The 15,727-nt window shown below is 41.6% G+C and overlaps 1 protein-coding gene across 10 annotated transcripts in view; it reads left to right on the top strand.

Annotated features, from left to right (window-relative positions):
- fbrsl1 (fibrosin-like 1) overlaps positions 1-15,727 on the top strand; it is a 291,901-nt gene that overhangs the window by 204,013 nt on the left and 72,161 nt on the right. The window lies entirely within an intron of this gene.

Below are 15,727 nucleotides of genomic sequence, written 5' to 3'. Positions count from 1 at the left end.
TTATATGGATGGGAAAAATGGACCAGCTTAATGTTTCGACACAAGTGATCATCCGTCCTCATCTCTTTAATGAAATTAGATTAAGTGCACCTGGGAAAGAGCTGAGAAAGCAGAATGCCTCGCCACCTCCTTTAATCTAAAACCAATTTGCCAGTAATATTCCTTTCCCCCCAGCTTGGGATTCACCGGCCCTGATTCAAAATGGAGGAGGAACGAGATGAGACCAGAGCTGACTGGTTGCATTCAGCTCCCCACAGGCACTGTGAAATTAGAACTGACACCGGCAACACAGGCCTTAATATGGAGATGTCATTTTTCTCCTCTTGCTTTTGTCTTTCTCCCCCCTCCCTCCTTCTTTTCTTCTTTTTTCTCTTACTCAGTTCCTTCCTTCCTACGTTTTTCACTTACTGGCTGAGCCTAAAAGTAAAACAAAACAGAAAAGGGTAAATAATTAGAAGATACATAGTACAACTTGAAAGATTAACCATTCTCCTGATAATGGTTGTTTCATCTCTAATGAATATGTTTAAGGGTCAAGGTTAAGGTCAGAGTTATGCCGATAATCAACTTTTTACGAGAAAATAACGATGAGCTTTGTAGATTGGCCAGAAATAAACATGTTATGTTTCCATCAGGTGGTCTCATGATGTTACTCACATCTAGCTATTACATTGAACCTGGAAACACTTATCTCTTTAATTTATATGGGGCTGTTTGCAACATGCTCTCATTTCTGGTCAGCTCCAAATCATGTGTGCTCTGCAGGCATATGTGTGTTTTTTTTTCTTCGCTTCTCGGTTGTCAAGCAGTACATCTGTTGTGCATTTAGCGCACAAGTATGCGGTGATCTGGGAGCAAATTTGGATATGTCTCTGCAGTGAAAAAGGATGCTCTTAGTTTTAGCTGTATGTGCACACAATGGTGTGATGTGTGTGTATGTGTGCATGCTTGGAGGGAAGTGAGTGTAAGGGCACGCTCAGCAGTGAAACCCAGCCCCAGTGCATGTTGGGAAGGAGAGGCGTGATGACAGAGAAAGACTTGGAGCTTCTGCGGGGCCAGCCAGCAGACACAGCCAACTGACATCAGCAAAGACGGCTTGTCACTAGCAATGCATGTCATACAGCAATGCAGGGACAGTCAACATGACTATGGCGTCATTGATGTGGCACCCAATAGCCTGGTCCAGATTCTTTCTTAAAGGTTAGCACTGATGTTGGCATCTCAGATGAAAATAGAAGGGTTGTGGCAAGAAAAAGCCATGCCAGCCACTCAGAGCAGGGTGGGGGTGTGAAAACTTGACATGGCATCTAGACTGTAATCTTCTTTCACTTACTGTCTCCTCTCAGTGAAGCTGTTTTTGTTGGTAGAGAGTGTTAATAGAACAAATAGTCGTCCCTTTGTGCTGTTAAAATCATAACACACCCCCAACCCCTTTGTCTTTGAAACACCAGTGCTCTGCTAACTCTTCGAGAAAATCCTGCCACCACATCCATGTTCAACAGCTTGTGATCATTGTTATCAAGGGAGTTATTGTTGCCTCGATGAACACCAGGTTTTGGTAGGTGGTTTTCCTCCACCTCGACCAGGTCCATTTTTAGAGGTGTTTTTCCTCAAATACTGTTTTTCCCACCTGAGAGCCCTGGTTCTGTAATAAGTGAGGTTTCTACAATGGCCAGGTGAAATGCTCGATTGCACAATTTTCTGCTAGAGATCTCGTCAGCTCAATGATACGGTGATACAGAAAGCATGGCATGCTATATCAAACAAGACAAGTTGTGAAATAGTACACCACCTGTGATGCCGTATTACATCTAACTGGTTCTGTGTGTTCAGTAACTGTAAAGCATTGTTAGTGCTGTGAAAAAGAGGCTGCACAGGTACACCGCATTATTTAGACAATAATTTTTGAATGGCCTTACTGTCAACAAACGATTAATCCAAATGAAACTACACATCATTCTTTAAGCCTACAATTACCAATACTTCTAATATTAGCATACAATCAAATGACTGTAATGTTAAGAGGGTCGCAGATTTTATTACTTGCATAACATCATCTACCATTCAAAGAGAATGAGGTTACCAAACATATTATCAAACTGTCAAATCTGCTTAATGTAACTAACCTGAAATCACTTAATTTGTAATATGTTTTGAATGATGTAATCTTTCAGCAGTTAATGCACATGTATTTAATAAGATGTAAAGCATAATATATAGCTCAGGGAGTAATCTGAATGCAGTTATGTGACACAAAGTTAAACAGGCAGCTAAACTGACTAACCCAATGCTCAGTGTGTGTCCAACGTGCTCCAAAGCAGCATGGCACCGCAATCATTGTTTTTCAAGTGGCCTGTGTTTGAATAACAATCCAAGCACTATATACATTTTTCCACATGAGTAATAAAAGTAAAATTGACTCCATATTGGGTGCAGATGTTCTGTGGAAAGAGAAAAAAAAGACACAAATGTTTTTGTGCACGTGGATGTAAGATTTGAGTGTTTCTGATCGTGCATAAACATAATGCCTAAGTGGGTTTTTATTCAATAAACATGGTTGGACTGTAATTACTTACACATTTCTTCTGGCTGGAAATGCAAGACAGACTTTGTGTGCGTTTAGAGCTGGCGCACCAAGACTCATGTCTGTCCCAGCCTTGGCTTGTCTGCACAAGACTTTCTAATGCAAGAGGACTTGTTTTTCCTCCACAACAAATGGCATATGCAATCAGGGATAAATATAGAATTCCCTGTTGTTATTAAGAATCAGTGCCATTGTGGATAATGTTTCCCTGAAGAAGCATTGCTTCCTCTTTGGCCAAGAATACATCGGTAAATGGAGTTTAGGTCCACTGTGGCTGTGAAAAGAATGTTTAGAGAGCCTCAATTCCCTTCTCAGACAAAGGGTCCAGTCAGCAAAGCAGTGCACTAGTCATATTTTTTGAAGAAATTTTATAAGGAAAATCAACACACATTAATCATGGAGTCATAGGCCATTGTTATTTCTTGAGGCTCTGTATTTTGTCTCCATTTACCAAATATTTTCTACTGAAGCCAGTTTCTCGACCTTGCGTCTTTATGGGAAGAGTCATCTGCAGACCTCATAATGGTGATGATGGACAATAAAGGAAGTGAGCACTGAGTCTGAGCCTCTCTCCCACCCACTGAGAGAAACATACTTCATCTTTCTTTTACTAACCACTTGAGCATCTCCAAGTCAATCTAAACACTCGGATGCCTGTGGATGGGCTGGCGACTGCCAGACCTCAAGCCCTGAAGGCCCTCACGTCACTTGGGCTCTGGAGGGAACTTTCCGTGGGCGAACGTGTATGTGATGTGGAAAGCCGAGAACCCGGGAGAGCACGCTGAGATCAGGCCCAAACACACACAGGGGCCAGCTGCCTTCAATTAAGCCAGAAACCCCAGCCACTGCAGTCCCTTATGCACAAAACCAGCCTGCTTTGATCTGTACCAGCCAGGGGAAAAGGTACAAGGCTTGAAAGATTACAGGAAAAAAATAATTATTGTATCAAAGGGTGCTCCATAAAAGTTAACTGGGGTATTTTTGGGCTCAGGGGGCAGCGGGAAGCAGGTATTAATGATGGCTGTCACTCAATGTTCATTTGCCAATTATTTTCCCTTCGCCTTTTCAGAGAGCTTTAATTAGTGGACACACCTGGCCTCTCTCCGAACTTAACTGTAGAGCTCTCCCTGCCACTTTAGTTTTTATGGGCACTGAAGATCAATTCTGATTCATGCAGGGCACATTGGCACAACTGAAGCCGATATGGTTGTCAGTTTGGGCTTGACAAACAGAAGAGGTATAGCAGCTCTTGGATATGTATGAGGTTTGGAGCCACAGACAGACACCAGCATTAAAACTGTCCCCCTGCCAAGCACCACAGACGCAGGCGGCATGGGCATCCATTAAATTAATTTGACTTCATTAGTGCAGACCTGTTAGGCCTGGGGTGCCCACAGAGATGCTAGGGGGTGGGAGGTAGGGGGGTGGTGGTTGAGTGGCATCAGCCGCTGTGCTCTGAGGAGAGCGAACACATGGCACTGACAGGCGGAATATGGCCCCAGTTCTTACGCCGGGAAGACTGCCAAACAAAGGCAACATGCGTCACTGGCTTGAGGGAAGCTCAATCAACACCCGGTCGGAGCATTAACGCCATGCGCGCCACGGCACATCAGCAAGGAGGCCTCAGGTCGATGGGCAGCCTGCAAGTCAGGCGTGTGCACACAGTGAATGTGGCAGCGTGATATGATACAGAGACACTGCCAACGGGTTGACCCACTGCCATCACCTTTGTGTCTGCCGCCAGAAACACTCGTGTTATTAGATTACAGAGCTCACATTTATCTCTTGTTAGTGACTTACAGCAACAATGTATCTGTATTTTTTCAATTAGTAATATTTATTGCCATTACTTTTGGCATGCTAAGTGATTGTTTCATGCTTTACTCATATAAAGTGTTGTTGACCTTGAGCTCCACTGCTGTTTTACTGGTGGATATGAATCAAGTAAATGATAGGCAGGGCTGAAATCCTACAGACAGGGAAGCTATTGTGTTGACGAAATTTCAGTCTAATGAGTACATTTGTCGATAAAATACTCTCATTCCTAACGAGCATAAGCAGTGCCTTTTCATCATACTGTATACCAAAGGTGACTTCTTTGTATGATTAAGAGTGAAATATATAGAACTAATGGACCAAGTACTGAACATAATCTAAGAATACTTAATCTGTATTATTGTTTCAGTGTCATCCAGCCCCCAAAAATAATAGTACTACTGTAGGGGAGGGTCAGATTTAGTGGCTTGGCTTTCTTTTAGTTCTTTCCTTTTAACCGTCTACTTTTAGCTCACATGAACTCCAGCAGTTCATTTACCAAGGTCACATGCTTTACTTAACAGCACCTTAACAGCATTTCTAACCTGCAACCTCCTTGTCCCAAGCCTGCATCTATAACCTCTAGGCAACCGCTGCCAGCTTCTGGAGTTGACCTGAGCTCTGCTAGGAGTGGTGCACCTGATAAATACAGAAGTGTGGAAATAAATAAATAATAGGGGGCATTAAGTCCAGATAGGACTGGAAGGTAGCCTGAGGGTGGTAAGTGTTCTGTCTGACAGCAGCGAGCACTTTGATCAGAGGGCCCCGTCTGAAGATCGCTTCCACATCTGCACAGGGGGAACGAGCTGTAAACTGCCAAGAAGCATTTTAATGACAGTTGGATTATAAAATGAAAGAGGGCTCCAGATGGCAGGCAGTGCAGTGGCTGGGGGGAGGCTGTTTAAACTGCTTTTTTATTGATAAAATATGGGGTGAAAAATTGCGCAGGGCTTATTAGGCGTCCCGCTGTGATGTTGCTCAGCTGGCCAAGCTGTTCACCGTGGCCCCCGTCCAAACATGCCTCCATAAATTTTTAGCAGTACCCTTAAATCTGTAAGATCCCTGCTTGTTAAGTTCACCCAGTCTCCCCCAAACCCCCCACACCGTATTTGTCCTTTGAAAGACTTGCTTGTGTCTTTTTTTTTTTTTTTTCAGACCGGCTGGATGAAAGCAGTGTTAGTAGCTCAACATAGAGTGAGGAGGTTGCGGGGGGGTTCCCGCATGGCATGCTCATTACCGTCTGCCTAGAACCAGAGTTTAGCCCTTAAACCACTTAATTCCTGCATGATTTCATTAACTTTACTCTCTTAGTGATAAAATGAGACCGAGCTTATTAACACAAGACTCTGTGGTTGTGTTTTCTGCCTACATCCACAGGGTACTGTTCATGGCAGAAATAGTCATCTGGGCATTGACACTTAACTGGCTGCAATAGTGGCCAGAAGGGAAAAACAGTTGGACTAGCAAGTTAAAGCCTGCATGAAAAGTAATCTGCATCAGGATATAATAAGAGAAGTCATTTTAAGACCACTAGATAAGTTGTGAAAGACAAGGGTAGTTCAGTAATGAATTCCCTTTCAGACATTCCACCTTTAGGCTTTATAAAGGCACATGTTGGATAGAAGTCATGACGATTCATTATGGGCAAAGGAACAATAATTACATTTTAATGTAATCTTAAGTGATGTTGGTTAAATCATATTGTCACCTTTTGAATAAGTGTCTCACAGTTAATATTACCTTACAAGATTGGTCTCATGCACATCTTTGAACTGAAGCTCAAATTGAATTTGCTTGAGATGTGAATAGGCCTGATTCAAAAGCTGGGAAAAATTCATGGTCTCAATAAAAGGGATCAGTGAAAGCCATCTTGACTCCATCAAAATCCATACATGTCACACGTTGGCTTTGCACTCTGCAGAGTGGACTCGTTTCAGCTGAGATATGTTGTTAGCCATGCTCTCACTGCTAATTTAAAATCCATTTAAGCTGATAGGGGGGTTGACTAAAACGCTGTCATGATGGCCTTGCAAAAGATGGGCGCCTGTATTTTTTTTCTTCCTTCAGAAAACAGGCAGCCCCAATTTATATTCCATAACTACCACTTGCAGGCCAACCCGCCGCGCCCCAATTCCACCCTCACGCCTACCCACAGCATCAAAGACAATTACTGTCGATATCACATCAAATTACAACTGTTGGTTTGCTTGTTTGTCTCGTTATGTGACTTGAAAACTGCCATCTCCCACCCAGGGAAGGTCCCCTCCCATCTGCTCTCCTCCCTTTGCCCACCCTTATGAGCCTAAACACACACCATCACACACACACACACACACAGATTCCCTTCCAGCACAGAGAAGAAAGGGGACAGGCAGCCGACAGCCTAATGGACTAATTTGTAATTGCGAATGAGAAAAAGCTGAGTTGTTGGACGTGTTATAATTTGACAGAGAGTGGCAGCTCTGAGCCGGACCATGACGCTTCAACCACAAATCTCTCACTCCCTCCTCCTTCCTCTCCCTCTCCTTCAAATGCTTTCTTTCTTCCCCTCCGTGGAGAATAGTCAGAATGGAAGGTGATGAGAGAGATGCTTTCGGCACATTCTGCTGCTCAAAGCTCCTGGCTCTGTCATATTCCTTTTCTTTCCTTTCCACCCAGCCCTACTCACATCCCTACCTCCCCTCCCTCTCTACCTTCACATGGATCCCATAGGATAGAATACGGAAAGTATCTCAGAGCATTCAGATGCGTTTGAAGTGCAGGACAGATGGGGGGCTCGAGGGACTGTAAAAAATGAATCGAGGCTAGTAATAGGAGAGATGTTTTGAATCCTCTCCCCCATAAGTTATTTATCAGGGGCCCTTAGTGGTGGAGGAAGACTTCAGAGTGCTCCCTTAATGTAGCATCTGATGACTAGTAGGGGGGCTGTTCCAGGAAGTACTGCTGTAAAACAGGAGGGGAACATTAGCAGAGAAGTCTCTTAGGGCCTGGGCAAAGGAGAGGAACAACACACAGGGCGTATCTTTCCCAGCATGCAATACAGGACAGAGAAAAGAGGTGTACAACAAAATGTCCCGAAGCCCCCCCACCAGCCAGTGATATCACACAAAGTACAGAGCAAGACATTCTGTACTACAATTCCCTCCAGGTTAGGCACGTTTGGGTAGATGAGGTACTTCAAATGGTTTTGAAAATAAATAACATGAAGCAGAACCAAATGGGCAATGGCGCCTGGTTACTACTACTAATAGTCCTTTAGCAATTAATTTCAACACATATGAGACATGATTATTAGTAAGTTAATTTTTTATATGTAATTGCAGAATGTTTATCATTATGACTCCCTGCTATGTTCACAGCATTGCTTATTCTTTTATTTTAAATTATCTGCTTTATTCAAACAATTTGCAGGTCATAGAACCAACCTGAGCAATAAGCCTGTTAGCTCAGCAGATCATTTAAACAGGTTAACTGCCTGTGCAGCAAAGTCATTTATCTGCTTAGGGACACACACAGCACCCTTGACCTTCTTTGGAGGAGGGGCTAGACAAAATGTTATTCTTAATGCTACTGCCAGGATGAGTGTTGATAGATTAAAGCTGTTGACATATAGTATTTTGTGCAATGTTAATGTAATATTTCAGTAGTTAATTTTTTTGTTTGCTCCTTATTCTTGTCAGGTTGGGAGAGTTTTCTAAAATTATTAATTAAAACACAGAATAATAACAACAAGTCAGTTGAAACTGATCAAAATGTAACATTTTCAAGAAATCAAGTAATTATGCTAATATGCCTTGTCATTATGCCAGAAACATCAAAGAACAGCATCTACTAAGAATACAAACACTAATATGATTTGTTCTCAATTCTTGAATGTTACCCAATAGTGTATTGTTCTCATGTAATCACCAAACTGCATCACATCCATAATATCAGACATGAACATCGGTAACTAGCTCATTTCTAATTTTTATGACCAGAAAGTGATACATGCAATCTCGCCACCTTGAAACTCTGTACATGTGTGATCACAAATGGCAGTAATGGGCCAAGCCAACCAGGGAAGTCTCTGATCACAGGAGACTAATGGCCTCTGAACTGATCACTGAGGCTAATAAAGACCAGCTAACGACATAGCCTCTTCGTTTGTGCTAATTGCTCTCCCTGGACCTCCGCCGTGGCCCGTGTCTCCCGAGCATCTGTCACCAGGCATATTCCCCAACACAGCTCAGACCCTGGCCTCAGCCTCAAAGCTGGGCACACCGCCAGAAACAATTGTCCTCTGGTGTCCTTTTACTACAGCGAGGTGCAGGAAAAACATTGTTTAGGTATATTGTTTGTTTAGCCAGATTTACATCTTGGTAAAACTGGACATGTCCATGTGTGGATGTAGAGCTCAAACCTGAGTAGTCTAAATATAATTCAACAACAGTATTACATTTTCCATACCTAATCATTATTGGAGTCAATATTGACTTTATTGATAATATGGAGTTGCTTAGTTTCAAAACCTACGCACATAAAACCCAGGCGCATCCACGTGATTCCAGAGAGTCATTACATACAGTTTCAGATTTGTGAAAACTGAAAAAAGGGGGATTTTGCTGCTTTTTCCCCATCCAGACCACATTAGACAGATTAGAAAATTTACTCTATAAAGATAATTTGTGGTTGTATTTCAAAAGGTAAAAATAACTTCTAATAACTGTTTTTAAAAGAGAAAGTGAAGCTCTACATGGCCATAACCAACGAAATGGAGAGATGTGGAATCGTGCTGTGAATTTCTAGCCACAAGATTAGTGAAATCGCCCTTTTTTGTGTTTTCACAAATAGAATAAATGTTTCACAAATTTGAAACTGTGTTTTAATGAGTCTCCTTGGTAAACTAGTCCAGATTTTTCTGTTTTCATAAGCAAAATAAAGACTTCACAAGTTATGGCATTAAGGCTTTTGCTCCTTAAAAAAAAGGAGAATCAGCCACTAAATATCAATATTTATGTTTCCCTTTGTTCTTTCAGGCAACTGCCTGTCTTTGACTGTGTCAATAATCAAACCAAACAGCCAGTCAAAGCTCATGGTCAGTATTCTAAAGGCTTCATCCCACCAGGCCAGAGCTGATCACAGCCACTATAGTCAACACTTGTGATCCCACCAAATGCACTGCAGCGCATTTCAGAAGCATCCCAGAAGCATCCTAGAAGCGACTCTCTGCTCTGCTCCACTAAACATACGTGCCTAGTTTATTTTTGATGGAAGCTGTGTCAAACTGCACAGAGCAGATTGAGCTGGGCAGGAAGTTAAGACACATAAACAGCATAGAGCATCCGGTCAATTTTCAAAGTAAATCACCCTGTGCAGACTCCTGATCATATATCAACTAGGCACCTGGTCTTTATGTTCACTTTGAAACTAATCAGACACCATATGATAACCTCTAGAAACCTTGCAGTTTTTTATGATTTCACACATAGGCATACGCACACATTTTCAACATAATCAATATGACTGCCAATAAAAACATACAAGCATTACTTTGCTTACTTAATAAAATAACCTGCTTTATCCTACTTATGTTTTAACATTAATTAATTAGAACACTACAATTAACCTGAATTTACATTTTATTTATATTGAACGTTTATTATAAAAACACATATAACACTCATGTGCTTACATGTTTAATCATTGCTGTTCACCTGATCATCTCTAGAATATATCAAAATTCTAGACATACTACTTACTCTTTTGGCACTTAGGTTTCTGTACTGTCATGCCAGTAAAGCTGATTTGACACAGAGAGAGATAGTGACAGTGGTTAGTGAAAGGCTGCTGCGCCCAGGTGCTACAATTTGCACAGGTATCAGGGCTGTGAAGCAGGTGTGAATGATTGACATGTTGTGGTCCAGTTTAATCTGAAATGGTGCCATTGTTCTGTTTCTGTTCATTAAGCGAGTTTAGAAACATTTAGCGCATTTTGAAAACCAGCCACGCAAATCACACTTTCCAGCTGCCAATTTTTTCAGAACTTTCTGGATAAACCAAGCATAAAACTCAGAAGACACTGCAGCTGCAATTGTTCAACATACGGCATTCTGTACATAAAAAAGTATGGCACTATCCATTTATAGTCCATTGGTTACATCTTTTTAAACAAGTAATATGCTTTGTATATGATGTGCATTTATTGGACAAATAGGCATCTAGCAAGTAAACTGTGCTGAATAGAAGACAGGGATTTTATCATGAGCCCTTTAGACTACTCCTTAAAATGATGATTAAAAAGAATAATATGGGAAACATATGTAGTTACTCAAAATCTTTTTTTCAAGTAAACATTCACCCTTTCTAAATTTGAACGGTGGCTCTCGTCAGCTTGGATACAGTAGCTTTTAAAAGTGATATGTTCATATATAGTCATATATTATTCATTATTCATATATTTTCACAAAAGGAAAAAAAACGTTTCAACCACCTGTCACCTCTGGGACCCATTGCTTCCAACCAACTGAATTAAAGCTGAACAGAGCCACTGTTCTCCATTAATAAGCACAGTACAAACCACTACACCAACCATCTGCAGTGTTTGAGACTCAAAAGATACATTTTGGGTTTATCATCTATACTAGCATACTACTCATATGTAAACACTTATGTAAACAATATTTTCCACCTCACTCTTTTGTAAATGACATGAACTTGCTTCTGGCAGCTTCAACATAGAGTTCGTCTCTTGATGTTGAACAAACCAGCCAAATGCCAAATCAAATTCTTTTAAATCAAATTATATTAGGTGCAATTTCCCAGCTATATTTTTATATGGCAGCAAGGTAGGACACCTATATTTTTTCATGGTGCAGACTTGTGATGCAGATGCGTTTTGAACCAGTGGCCATTTTGAAGCACTGATGCATGGTGCAGCATTACAATGGGCAGCAATTTGCATATCATTTCATGTCGGGGATATTAGATTAATGGCTTGTGACTGGTGTGATGAATACTAATTTAGCCTTAAATCATGTCACCGTTCAGACATCAACAGCCTGCCCAACAGGCAACAGAGCAGCTGAGCAGCCAGACATTTTATAAGGTCAGCTAACTACCCTAGCCAGGCTGTCCTGTACCTCATTCGTTCTAGCTGGTTATGGCACTTCTTGTAAATGTTTGCTATTCCAAGGATTGTTGGCGTCACTGTTAAGGGTATATGGGCCCACCACAGGGGTTAATGCCGTCTCCATTTACCTTAGTGGACAATAAAATCTGCTGATAGAGTCAGGTCAGCAGTGATGGCAAAGCTGGATCTGCTGAAAATCGTAAATGTTGGTGCCCCAACCCCTCCCTCCAATGGCTCCAGTTTGACTCGCAGCATGCCGCTCTCTGGTGTAAGAAGCTTTTGTGGCAGCAAAGTGTAACATGTAATGTTAATGTTGTGTGAAAAGGCTAGAGATAGGTAGGAGTGCAGAACATCATGCAGTGTTTTAATGTCATCAGAGGCTGTTTTGACTCACCCCAACAGGTTGTGAAGTAAAACAACATGGAGGATATGAACTCTAAACAAAGGAATCAAAGACCAGGCAGCACTACTGATTGTCCATGAGTTTTCTTATACCCAGTTACTTGATTGTCTGACTTTAGAATTTGTTTTTTTATTTATTATGTTTTATTTTGGATTCAAAAAATATTCCTTGGATGCTGAACTACATCAAAAACCAAGGATAATACAATATAAATAACAGAATGGCAGAATCAATTTATTTTAAGTGTGATTTTAAGTGTGCCATAGAATTGTTAAAATATATAATGACTATTAAAACAAAGTGAAATATCTGTCATCATGGATGATGTGGCAATTCAGTGGCATATGGTTGGACCTTGTATGAAATGTTAGAGGGCTTTAAATTTGTACATCGCCTGGTTACCATCAGACATCAACAGCCTGCACAGCATTTTTAAGAGTTAAAAATTTTTAAAGTTTGTTTTTATCTAAGTTTAAGTTTATTTATTTGTATAGCACTTTTCATACAGTAGTTGTAAACTTCAGGTGCAGTGTTAAGTGTAAATGAAGTGTAAATGACCCCAATACAGTGTGTTTCATGTGTGTAAAGTTTGCATTAGTATTATTGTATTATTGTTATATTGCCTTTTTTTTACTTACCATGAACACAGAAGTCCTTTATTTTGAAAAGACATTAGACGCATGTAACATGCAGAAATTGAGAGGAAGTTACACTGGCGACGGTGCACAGATCTTCTCTCGGTAGGTAATCATGGTAAACTCACTTGCTATAGACTGCTAGCAGCTGAGATGACCAGCTGGCACCCGGCCAGTAGCTCCTCACATCTCCGAAAATGTCGAAGCAAATTTCCAAACGGGCATTATTTGGATAACAGACCACATGTTGGGAATCTAAATGGTTACTTTTTACCTGACAAAAAAAAAACATAATAAAGTGACATATTAACCATTCTACAGTGAAAATTACAACAGCTTAACTTGCTGTCAGTTGGTGCAAAATGCACTCTGGGATATTTAGCTTCAAGGACCTTCGGCCGGCTTTGGCCAACCAATGGTGTAACTTCATCACTCAGTCAGTGACTCACTCAGTCAGTGAAAGACATATGTGTTTATGGTGCTGGCCCCATTATTGCAGTCCAGCCAAAAAATACTGGTGTACCTCAATAATTGTAGGAAAAGATATTGAATCAAGCATAATTTTATGGTTGTCCCCAATGAGCACATAGATCAATTGATATTCACATACATACACAAATAAAGGGAAGAATTGGAAGATAGCCATTATGAGCTATTACAAGATGCTGCTATTGAACTACAACCATACTGTATGGGTTCACATTGTATAGCTCTCAATGGTGCAGTAAAGCTTGACTGTGGATTCAAATATATAGTGGTAATTTCATTATTTTATTCTACAGCTTTAGCAATCATATCCATTTTGCATTAACTTCTAAATGTTATGCTAAGAAACTTATTTTATTAGTATTTGGAGATTTTTTTTTCACATACAGGAGTATGTGTGTGTGTGTGTGTTTTTGTGTGTGTGCCTGTGTGTGTGTCACTTCATTCATTCTCCTGAGGGTAGATGGCTAGCCAGGAGTATGAAGGGAGGAGGTGGGAGGGTGTCCAGAGGGAGCTGTTTGATTGATGTGTTTTGGGGGTAGAGGAAAGTAGAGGGGGGAGTTTTGAGGATGAGGAGGGGATGGGAGCTTGATGGGACTCCGCAGTGGGAGAGGAGGCAGGGCTCTTAAGTGGGGGAGGAGGGGATGGGAGCTTTAACAAGCCCTAGATTGTTAGTGACAGGCAGATACTTCAACACTTAAAGTAGAAGGTTTGATTTAATCACAGAGCTGTCATTTGTTATTTGTCTGACTTGCTCCACCGGGGCCACGGCTGATCAACTGCCTGGTCCCAAGAGAGCCCTTTTTCCCCCTGTAATGTCTAAATCCCCTGCACAAATTACAGGCTTGCACCACCTCCCATCCCCACCCCTCTACTCCCCTCACCGCTTCAATCCTGCCATGTTAAGAGACGAAGGCTGGTTTCGCAAAGAGAGGGAGGTGGGTTGGCAGGACGTGAGCAGAGAAGGGAGACAGGTACTGGGAAAGAGAGAGGGAGATGGAATGGCCTGAGGGCCACTAAAGATCATTAATAGGACTGTCAGGGAGGTTGCCAGTTGGTTAGTGTCCCATAAATAAGAAATGAGCTCCTCCCTCCTCGCCCATTCTAGTTCATTAATAATGCCTGCTGCGGCTATTTTGTTGCATCGTACTTTGAAGGTAGGAGAGACAGAGAGATGGAAGCACGGTGACGGAGGATCAGGGATGGGGGCCTCACTCCCTGGTAATCCAATGGGACAGCCTTCCAAATTAGCAATGAGTCGCCAATACCATGGAACAGTCGATTAATCCCACCACCAGTGAAAACAATCGAACAGGGCAAAGGGATTGGTGACAAGAGTAGAGAGAGGATGAGATAGACTTATCCGAAAGCTCTATCTACTCTGCCTCCTTTTGAGTATTAACCTTGGTATTTGCAGCCTTTCCACTGTTTCTCTTAATTTTTGATGGAGAAATATAAATAAAGCAGTTCCAGTCCAAGATTCTCTCGGGATCTGGACTGAGAGGAAAAAAAATCACCAGATAGACAGATTGAAAGCGATGAGAAAGGGGGTTGGTTCTTAAAGAGAGAGAGGAAGCAGGTTCAGAGGGGTCACCCTCCAGGTAAAAGCATTGCCTTTTAATTAGGGTGAAAGGATATGATTCTTTTATAAAGGCCAGGGGCCTGGGCACTGTTGGGGCTGATAGCAGTCAATGCCAATCATTAACCCTCCCTCCTGCTCTCTGCTCTCAACATGACTCCATCTGAGAAGGCATAAATAAAAGGCTCAGTCAGGCCACAGATGACAGGAGGGCTCCATATACTCACTAGTATTCTCTTTTCTTTCACTCCTCTCCTGCTCACTTTCCATCTGTTTATCCCTTTCTTCACTTGGTCACCAACATTTCAGGCTTGTCTCCTTGTCATGAATCATACTCTGTCTCTCAAAGGTTCCTCCACATCAGTTATGTTACCTTTTGTAACTTATTTCTGTCATTGGGGGGTTTCATTATAATATAATTATAATGAGAGCTACTGATAAGTCTTTCTCCATAGACAGACATATTCGTTTGTTGCATGCACTCAACAAACAAATGCCACTCATCTGACTGATAAAACTGGGAAGGATGCATGTCACTGTTGCTTTCAGGCATTTCAGTAGTACACTGGTTGGTTGAAGGATGGCACTACAATAGGTCAAAACAAGGTGATATTTGTTGGAGATTGTTCTTGAACAGGGGCCACATCATTTGCATGAGAAGCATAAGAACATTTCTCTTTTATATTTTCTTTCTTGCTTGTTATCTTGTTTTGGGACTTTTGTGATGGGTCTTGGGTGCTTCCTTTTTGACCTCCCAACTCTTCTCCCTCCATGCAAAGAATTGCTTTTAGCGCTTCTGGTTGTTTCTAGATATCAAACACAGTCATGAGAGTGACAGCGGAAAGGGAGAGAAAGCGAGACAGAGAGAATAACAGGAGGCCAGCAGCCAGAAAGCAATGATGTATGATTTTATTCATTCTTTCTTTCTGTTCCTGATTAGGGGCCTTTAAACTATGATCGATTGGCCCTCAGACCAGCCTCCAATCAAAGGCAGATACTGTATGTGCTGAGTGAGAGGGAAACACATGGAGGCATTAGAGGCCTGTGGCTCTGAGGTGCACAGCAAGAGGTTGATTCACTTTGTGCAGGTCAGCTAGGAAATAGGACGACAGGG

This window comes from Thunnus thynnus, chromosome 2 (assembly GCF_963924715.1).
Source record: "Thunnus thynnus chromosome 2, fThuThy2.1, whole genome shotgun sequence".
Lineage (NCBI taxonomy): Eukaryota > Metazoa > Chordata > Actinopteri > Scombriformes > Scombridae > Thunnus > Thunnus thynnus.
Note: the sequence above shows the minus strand (reverse complement) of the source record. Positions and strands in the feature narration are given on the sequence as shown.